We start from the raw sequence: 8,885 nt of genomic DNA on the forward strand, positions 1-8,885 counted from the left end.
TCTTGAGGGGGTTTCCGGTTTTATATGTAATGAAAGTTCTGCACCTTTCTAATCTTCTTTGTGTTATTCCTCACAGTTTAAGATCTCTGTTTGCTGTCAGCGTCAGTTGGTACTCGGGTGACAGCTTCAGAGCGGTGATGCAGAGTTGCACAAAGAAGAAGCGTAGCTAAATCAGACCTATGAGTAGGCGTGGAAACAATTCCCAGAGATGTTATTGTGTTGGCACTGGCTAACCTGAGGTGCAGAGTCTAAGGCCTTTTTCTGACGGCTAGCACCCTGACCCATTCATTTCAAAGGGGCCATGCACACTTGTTTTTTTGACGGTCCCGTTGCTCCGTTCCGATCCAAAGTAGAGCATGTCCTACTTTGGTCCGAGATTCCGTGACCGTGAGGCCCATGCAAGTCAATGGGGCCGTCAAAAAAACTGAAGGCACACGGAAGGCATCCGTCTGCCGTCCGTGTGTGATGGAGCCGTTGCCTAGCCACGGCCGGGCGGGCAGAAATACATTACAAAAATATTACACTAATCGGCAGCCACTTGTCTCTATCAATCACTGATAGAGAAAAGAGGCTGCTGATTAAAAATAAAATAAAAAGCAGTTCATACGTACCCGGTCGTTGTCTTGGTGACGAGTCCCTCTTCTTCCTCTTATCCGACCTTCCTTTCTGACCCACCAGGCTGTGATTGGCTGCAGAGGCCGCTGCAGCCTGTGATTGGCTGCAGAGGCGGTCACGTGGGATGAAGCGTCATACCTGGAGGCCAGCCTTCTGACGTCATCCTGAAGTGCGTGACCACCACTACAGCCTGTGATTGGCTGCAGCGGTGACATGGATGAAACGTCATCGCTGGAGGCCGGACAGGAGGAAAGTAAGTATGAACTTATTTTTTTTATTTCATTAAAATTTTATTTTCCGAGCGCCGAGCATGGTACTGTCCAGGGTGCTGAAAGAGTTACCGCCGATCAGTGCATCCCATTAACTCTTTCAGCACCCTGGACAGTACCATGCTCGGCGCTCGGAAACGGAAACACGGAGTGCACACGGGAGTGCACACGGCCGCTAAACCGGGCACACGGATCCGTCAAAAACGGCCGTGTAAACGGTGTCGGAAGTGTGCACGAGGCCTAAAGTATCCTTCCTTTCTTTACCCTTAATGTCCGTAAGGAATTGACGACTTTGACGGTTGAATTTTCAGACCAGGGACCTCAGGATAGTCCCCAATAGACAGGGGTAGCATATTGGGTCAGAGTCATGGTCAAATGAATCAGGGTCAGTAACAAGCAGTCAGTATTTGGTCCAGAAATCAGTTATAGAAGGCAGAATCGGGGTTAGATCAAAGGTCAGGACACAGGTAATCAGATCAAAAAAAGTGTCAAGCAAACTGGGGTCAAAACACAGGGAATCCACAGAAATAATTAGGAAAATGACAGGGAACACAGCACTAGGGTCCATGCAAGGACAGTAGGGAACAGTTCCCCTTTAAAGGTCGTTAGGTGATGATGTCACAGGCCATGGCTGTGTCTAGATCGTGCGGCTGGAGCCAGGCATAGTACAGCATAAGAGCTCTGGTGCCGCCTTGGCAATGGGATGCCACAGCTCCTGATGGACCAACATGCCACCCAGCCTGGTAGATGGAGCAATATGGCGGGTCGTATTGGCCCACAGCCTCTGAAGAGAGTATCTGTATAATATAGCATGGGACTGTTTTTATATTTTTTTCACAAATTTATACAGAATCTGTGAAAAAATTTCTTCGTTAGGGCTTTTCACCCAAGCGGTGCGGCAGTATGGTAAAAACAGTCATTAGTTGGAGAATTTTTGAATCCTGTAATGAACGTCAACAAATATTTGGAGAATATTATATAAATTCCATACAGATGGTGCTTTGGTTGACATTCAAACCGTGGTCACAGAAGTGCAACCCATGGCTCCAACTGATAGGTTAATGGTTGCTGTTTATTGTCCTGGATCAAAAGTGCGGGCAATTGACAGAACCATCACATATCCTGCCCCTTAAATAGTGACTACATTTCATTCCCTGTCTGGAAGCACTAAATACACTGTACTTTGTGTTCTCGGTATTGATTGTCTAGCTAATGGCTGAGAATGATGATCTATTTTAGCTCTGTGCAAACAACTATTGTCATAAAGGCTAAGAAGTTTAGAGCTCCTTAATATTTAATAAGATGTGAGAAGAAGAGTGGAAGATTTATATACATCTTATAAATCACAGCCAGATTTAACTGTCTTAAAAGGCTACAGATACAGTATGCTCTTGCAGTTGGTTTTGCTGAAAGATTTATAATTTTAAGAAGGCATCTTGTAACTCTTGGAAATGTTCTATATGTGTACGCAGTAATCCTCTTGGTTTTGGCGAGATGCCAAATTAGCAGATTTTCACGACCATTAAAATTGTATTGAAATGAGAAAAAATCATGCTGTGCTACAGAAATAGAAGCGTTGACATATTCATATTTATTTAGGCTATTTACAAAGTGCATTTATTATTAATAGGGTGTTGAAAATCAATAAGAATTTTTATTTTACTAATGTGTAGATTCATTTTCGATTAAAGGGATTTCAGGGCCCCATACAGCTAAATTTTCTGGGCCCCCCTACCGTGGCACCACATGTTAACGGTACTCCATCCAGCACTATATCATGGTACCCAGGGCCGCCATCAGGGGGGGTATTAGGGGTACTGATGTGAGAGGCCCGGCCAAACCTAATTGAAAGGGGGGCCCGGCAACCGCCGCGACTTGCCTTTGGTAGAAAAAAAAACAGTTTTTTTCACCAAAAGAATGTCGAGAGCTGCGGGCCGCCCTTTCAATTAGGTTTGGCCGGGCCTCTCACATCAGTACCCCTAATACCCCCTCTGATGGCGGCCCTGGGTAGCATGGGGGTCGTCATGGGGGCCGTCAAACACCGCCGCCCGTGCGACCAATCGCGTGCACCGGCAAACTCCCGCGCGTGCGCACTCGCGAGGGCGCACCCGCGACCGCACGCACCTGCGACCGCCCGCGCACCCGCGACCGCCTGGAACCACACACTGAATTTTGAGGCAGATTTTTACCTGCCCACACTATCTTGCCGCGTTTTTTGCCCCCTTTCACGGCGGTGTTTTACCAGAGGGGGGCCCGCAGCTCACGGCGGTGTTTGACGAGAGGGGGGCCCGCAGCTCACGACATTGTTTTGGTGAAAAGAACAGGCCCCATTGCAGGGGCCTGTTTTTTTCTACCAAAGGCAAGTCGCGGCAGTTGCCGGGCCCCCCTTTCAATTAAGTTTGGCCGGGCCCCCTACAGTAGTACCCCTAATACCCCCCTGATGGCAGCCCTGCATGAAGACAAGCCCTTTAGAAAATTAAGCTGGCTCCACTCCGGAGCGAGGAGGGATGTTCCAATCGAGGTCCTCTCTCGATGTACTTATGACTTAATAAGGCATGTAAAAAAGGTTGTCTTAGTAGGACAATAGCTTTTATGTTTCCAAAAAAAAATTTATTCCCTGGCTTTGCGGTTATGCTAAAAATCCATTGGCAGACTATAAACTGCAGTTTATGGCATGTTTTTTAGTCTGTGAAAGGTTTTCAGACCACAGGCTGCCCTAAATGGTAGTCTGTAGTCTGATGATACATAGCAGAAAAGCTACAGGAAATTTAAACGGGGTTGTCCCAGATTAAAAAAAAGAGTCTGCTTGTTTTGTCCAAGAACAGCATCACTCTTGTTCATGGGCTGTGTCTGGTATTGCAGGTCATCAATCGAAAAAATATCCTCTGCACACTGTTTATGATGCAATTAGTTTACACTTATTTCATCACAATGAAAAATAAAGTATATATACTTGATCCAATGATTAAAACATAGTTGGATTTCATCCAGACCTTTTTCAAGTCGCATCTGTATATGCGTAAAGAAGATGCGCATGTGCCTGATTGGTACCTAAAATTAGTAATGCAAAGCACTTCTGTTAAGAAACAAAGACGAAAGATTAAAGAACAAGAAATGCAATATAATTGTAAAGGATCTGCCAGACACAGCTTCTGTGTCGACGCCCGTGGTTAATCAGTCTGCACCTGCTCCTAAGTCTGATAGAGTGACTCGATCTGCTACCACTCAGGCTGGTAGGCTCAGGAGTGGGAGAACCTATCACAGCCTGGCCAGACGGTTCTAGCTCCTGCCCTCGGCCTATTTATACCTTCATTTCCTGCTTGTCTGTACCTGTGATTCTTTCCTGTTTCCTGGCTCTGCTGCTCCTGCTATCATTAGCTGCTGCTGTAAAGGATCTGCCAGGCACAGCTTCGGGGTTAACTCCCATAGGTAATCAGTCTGCACCTGAATATACGTCTCTGAGACTGACTCCATCTTCCACCACTCAGGATGGCAGGCTTAGGAGTGGGAGAGCCTATCGCAGCCTGGCCAGACGGAGCTAGCTCCCGCCCTCTGTCTATTTATACCTGCCTTTCCTGTTCCTCCTTTGTTTGTGATTCTTCTCGTGTGGTTTCCTGGCCCAGCTACAGCTCGTATCTATTTGATCCTGCTCCATACTGACCTTGGCTTACTGACTACTCTCCTGCTCTGCGTTTGGTACCTCGTGCTCTCCTGGTTTGACTTGGCTCGTTCACCACTCTAGTTGCTCACGGTGTTGCCGTGGGCAACTGCCCCTTTCCCTTTGCTTTGTATTCCCTTGTATGTTTGTCTCGTGCACTTACTGAGCGTAGGGACCGCCGCCCAGTTGTACCCCGTCGCCTATGGCGGGTCGTTGCAAGTAGGCAGGGACAGTGTGGCGGGTAGATTAGGGCTCACTTGTCCGTTTCCCTACCCCCGTCGTTACATAATCACAAGCCCATACCTAGTCTACGCTGGTCCCTGACACCACAATGGACCCCCTTGAGACCCTGGCTCAGCAAATGCAGGGTCACTCCCTACAGGTCCAGGCCCTGGCTCAGAGGGTCAACCAGCCTGATGCTACCTTGGTAGTACCCTCACCTCACCTCTTGAACCCCAACTCAAGTTGCCCGACCGGTTCTCAGGGGACCGGAGGGCTTTTCTCTCCTTTCGGGAGAGTTGTAGGCTTTACTTTCGCTTAAAGCCTCATTCCTCAGGTTCTGAGAGCCAGCGGGTGGGTATAATTATGTCCCGGCTCCAGGAAGGGCCCCAAGAGTGGGCCTTCTCCTTGGCTCCTGACGCCCCTGAACTTTCCTCCGTTGATCGTTTCTTTTCTGCTCTCGGACTCATTTATGACGAGACTGACAGGACTGCCTTTGCCGAGAGTCAGCTGGTGACCTTACGTCAGGGTAAGAGACCTGTTGAGGAGTATTGTTCTGACTTTAGGAGGTGGTGCGTAGCTTCTCGGTGGAATGACCCTGCCTTAAGGTGCCAGTTTAGGTTGGGTCTGTCGAATGCCCTGAAAGACCTGCTAGTTAGCTATCCCTCTTCTGACTCCCTAGACCAGGTTATGGCTTTAGCGGTACGACTTGACCGATGTCTCAGGGAACGACAATGTGAACGTTTTCTCCTCCGACTCCCCCATGATGCCTCCCGAGGTTCCGTTGCTTCGTTCCTCCCCAGAAGACTCAGAGGTACCTATGCAACTCGGGGCCTCCGTGTCCCCCCAACAACGTAGAGATTTCCACAGGAAGAATGGTCTCTGCTTCTACTGTGGGGATGACAAGCATCAAGTGAACAACTGTCCTAAGCGTAAGAATGCAGCCGGAGAACTTCCGCGCCTAAGTGATCATCGGGGAGGTCACTTGGGCGCAGAGGTATTTCCCGTAAATATGAAAAGTAATAAGATCTTGCTTTCCTTTCAGGTCTCTTTTGGTGGTAGGTCTGCTACCGGCAGTGCCTTCGTGGATTCAGGGTCCTCTGCTAATATCATGTCTGTGGAATTTGCTATGTCTCTTGCTATGCCTTTGATTGATTTGCCTAAACCTGTCCCGGTAGTGGGTATTGACTCCACTCCTCTTGCTAATGGTTATTTTACACAGCATACCCCTGTTTTTGAACTCCTTGTTGGCTCCATGCATTTGGAGCAGTGCTCTGTACTGTTGATGCAGGGATTATCGTCCGATTTGGTTTTAGGCCTTCCCTGGTTGCAGTTGCATAATCCCACGTTTGACTGGAATACTGGGGAGCTTACCAAATGGGGTAATGAATGTTTGACGTCATGTTTTTCTGTTAATTCTATTTCTCCCCCTGAGGAGGTGAACACGCTACCTGAGTTTGTTCAGGACTTCGCTGATGTTTTCTCTAAGGAGGCCTCCGAAGTGTTACCTCCTCATAGAGAATACGATTGCGCTATCGAATTGGTACCAGGAGCTAAGCTTCCTAAGGGTAGGATATTTAATCTTTCTTGTCCCGAACGTGAAGCCATGAGAGAGTATATCCAGGAATGCCTGGCCAAGGGTTACATTCGCCCCTCTACTTCTCCGGTAGGTGCTGGCTTCTTCGTAGGGAAGAAGGATGGTGGTCTTAGGCCATGCATTGACTACCGTAACCTGAATAAGGTCACTGTAAGGAACCAGTATCCCCTTCCTTTGATTCCTGATCTCTTTAATCAGGTTCAGGGGGCCCAATGGTTCTCTAAGTTTGATCTACGGGGGGCGTATAACCTTATCCGCATCAAAGAGGGGGATGAGTGGAAGACTGCGTTTAACACGCCCGAAGGTCATTTCGAATACCTCGTCATGCCCTTTGGGTTGTGTAATGCTCCTGCGGTCTTCCAGAATTTCATAAATGAGATTTTGAGAGATTACCTGGGGATATTTCTTGTAGTGTACCTTGATGACATACTGGTATTTTCCAAGGACTGGTCCTCCCACATTGAGCATGTCAGGAAGGTGCTCCAGGTCCTTCGGGAAAACAAACTGTTTGCGAAAACCAAAAAATGTGTGTTTGGGTTACAGGAGATACCATTTTTGGGTCAAATCCTCACTCCTCATGAATTCCGCATGGACCCCGCCAAGGTTCAGGCTGTGGCGGAATGGGTCCAACCTGCCTCCCTGAAGGCGTTACAGTGTTTTTTGGTGTTTGCTAATTATTACAGGAGATTTATTGCTAACTTCTCGGTCATCGCTAAGCCTCTTACGGACCTCACTCGCAAAGGTGCTGATCTCCTCCACTGGCCTCCTGAGGCTGTCCAGGCTTTTGAGGTCCTTAAGAAGTGCTTTATCTCGGCCCCGGTGCTGGTTCAGCCCAACCGAATGGAGCCATTTATCGTGGAAATTGACGCATCCGAGGTGGGAGTGGGGGCTGTCTTGTCCCAGGGTACCAGGTCCCTCACCCATCTCCGCCCCTGTGCCTACTTCTCCAGGAAGTTTTTGCCCACTGAGAGTAACTATGATATTGGCAACCGCAAACTCTTAGCCATTAAATTGGCATTTGAAGAGTGGCGCCACTTCCTGGAGGGGGCTAGGCACCAGGTAACGGTCCTTACCGACCACAAGAATCTGGTTTTCCTAGAATCTGCCCGGAGGCTAAACCCGAGACAAGCTCGATGGGCGCTATTTTTTACCAGATTCAACTTTTTGGTTACCTATAGGGCTGGGTCTAAAAATATTAAGGCCGATGCACTGTCGCGTAGCTTCATGGCCAGCCCTCCTTCGGAGGAAGATCCTGCTTGTATTTTGCCTCCTGGTATAATCATTTCTTTTATTGATTCTGATTTAGTCTCTGAAATTGCGGCTGATCAAGGTTCAGCTCCCGGGAACCTTCCTGAGGACAAGCTGTTTGTTCCCCTGCAATACCGGCTAAGGGTACTTAGGGAAAATCATGACTCCGCACTATCTGGTCATCCAGGCATCCTGGGTACCAAACACCTCATTGGCAGAAACTATTGGTGGCCTGGGTTGCCTAAAGACGTTAAGGCCTACGTCGCCGCTTGTGAGGTTTGTGCTAGGTCCAAGACTCCCAGGTCCCGACCAGCGGGCTTACTACGTTCGTTGCCCATTCCCCAGAGACCTTGGACACATATCTCCATGGATTTTATCACCGATTTGCCTCCATCCCAAGGCAAGTCGGTGGTGTGGGTGTTAGTAGACCGCTTCAGTAAGATGTGCCACTTTGTGCCCCTCAAGAAACTACCCAACGCCAAGACGTTAGCTACCTTGTTTGTCAAACACATCCTGCGTCTCCATGGGGTCCCTGTCAATATTGTTTCGGACAGAGGGTTACAATTTGTTTCATTGTTTTGGAGAGCCTTCTGTAAAAAGTTGGAGATTGATCTGTCCTTCTCCTCTGCCTTCCATCCTGAAACCAATGGCCAAACTGAGAGGACTAATCAGTCTCTAGAGCAATATTTAAGGTGTTTTATCTCTGACTGTCAATATGATTGGGTCTCATTCATTCCCCTCGCCGAATTTTCCCTTAATAACCGGGTCAGTAACTCGTCAGGGGTCTCCCCCTTTTTCTGTAATTTTGGGTTTAATCCACGGTTCTCCTCCGTTTCACCTGGTAGTTCCAACAATCCTGAGGTAGAGGTCGTTCATCGGGAACTGTGCACAGTCTGGGCCCAGGTTCAGAAGAACCTAGAGGCGTCCCAGAGCGTACAAAATACTCAGGCTGATAGAAAACGTTCTGCTAACCCCTTGTTTATGGTCGGGGATCTGGTGTGGTTATCGTCTAGGAACTTGCGTCTTAAGGTCCCATCCAAGAAGTTTGCTCCCCGGTTTATTGGGCCGTATAAGGTCATTGAAGTCCTCAATCCTGTTTCCTTCCTGCTGGAGTTACCCCCATCTTTTCGTATACACGACGTGTTTCATGCCTCCCTCCTTAAATGCTGCTCCCCGTCCTTGGCTCCCTCGAGGAAACCTCCTGTTCCCGTTCTCACCCCTGAGGGGGTGGAATTCGAGGTGGCCAAGATTGTGGACAGCAAGATGGTCCAAGGCTTCC

The sequence above is a fragment of the Rhinoderma darwinii genome, chromosome 8 (genome assembly GCF_050947455.1).
Source record: "Rhinoderma darwinii isolate aRhiDar2 chromosome 8, aRhiDar2.hap1, whole genome shotgun sequence".
In the NCBI taxonomy this organism is placed as follows: Eukaryota; Metazoa; Chordata; class Amphibia; order Anura; family Rhinodermatidae; genus Rhinoderma; species Rhinoderma darwinii.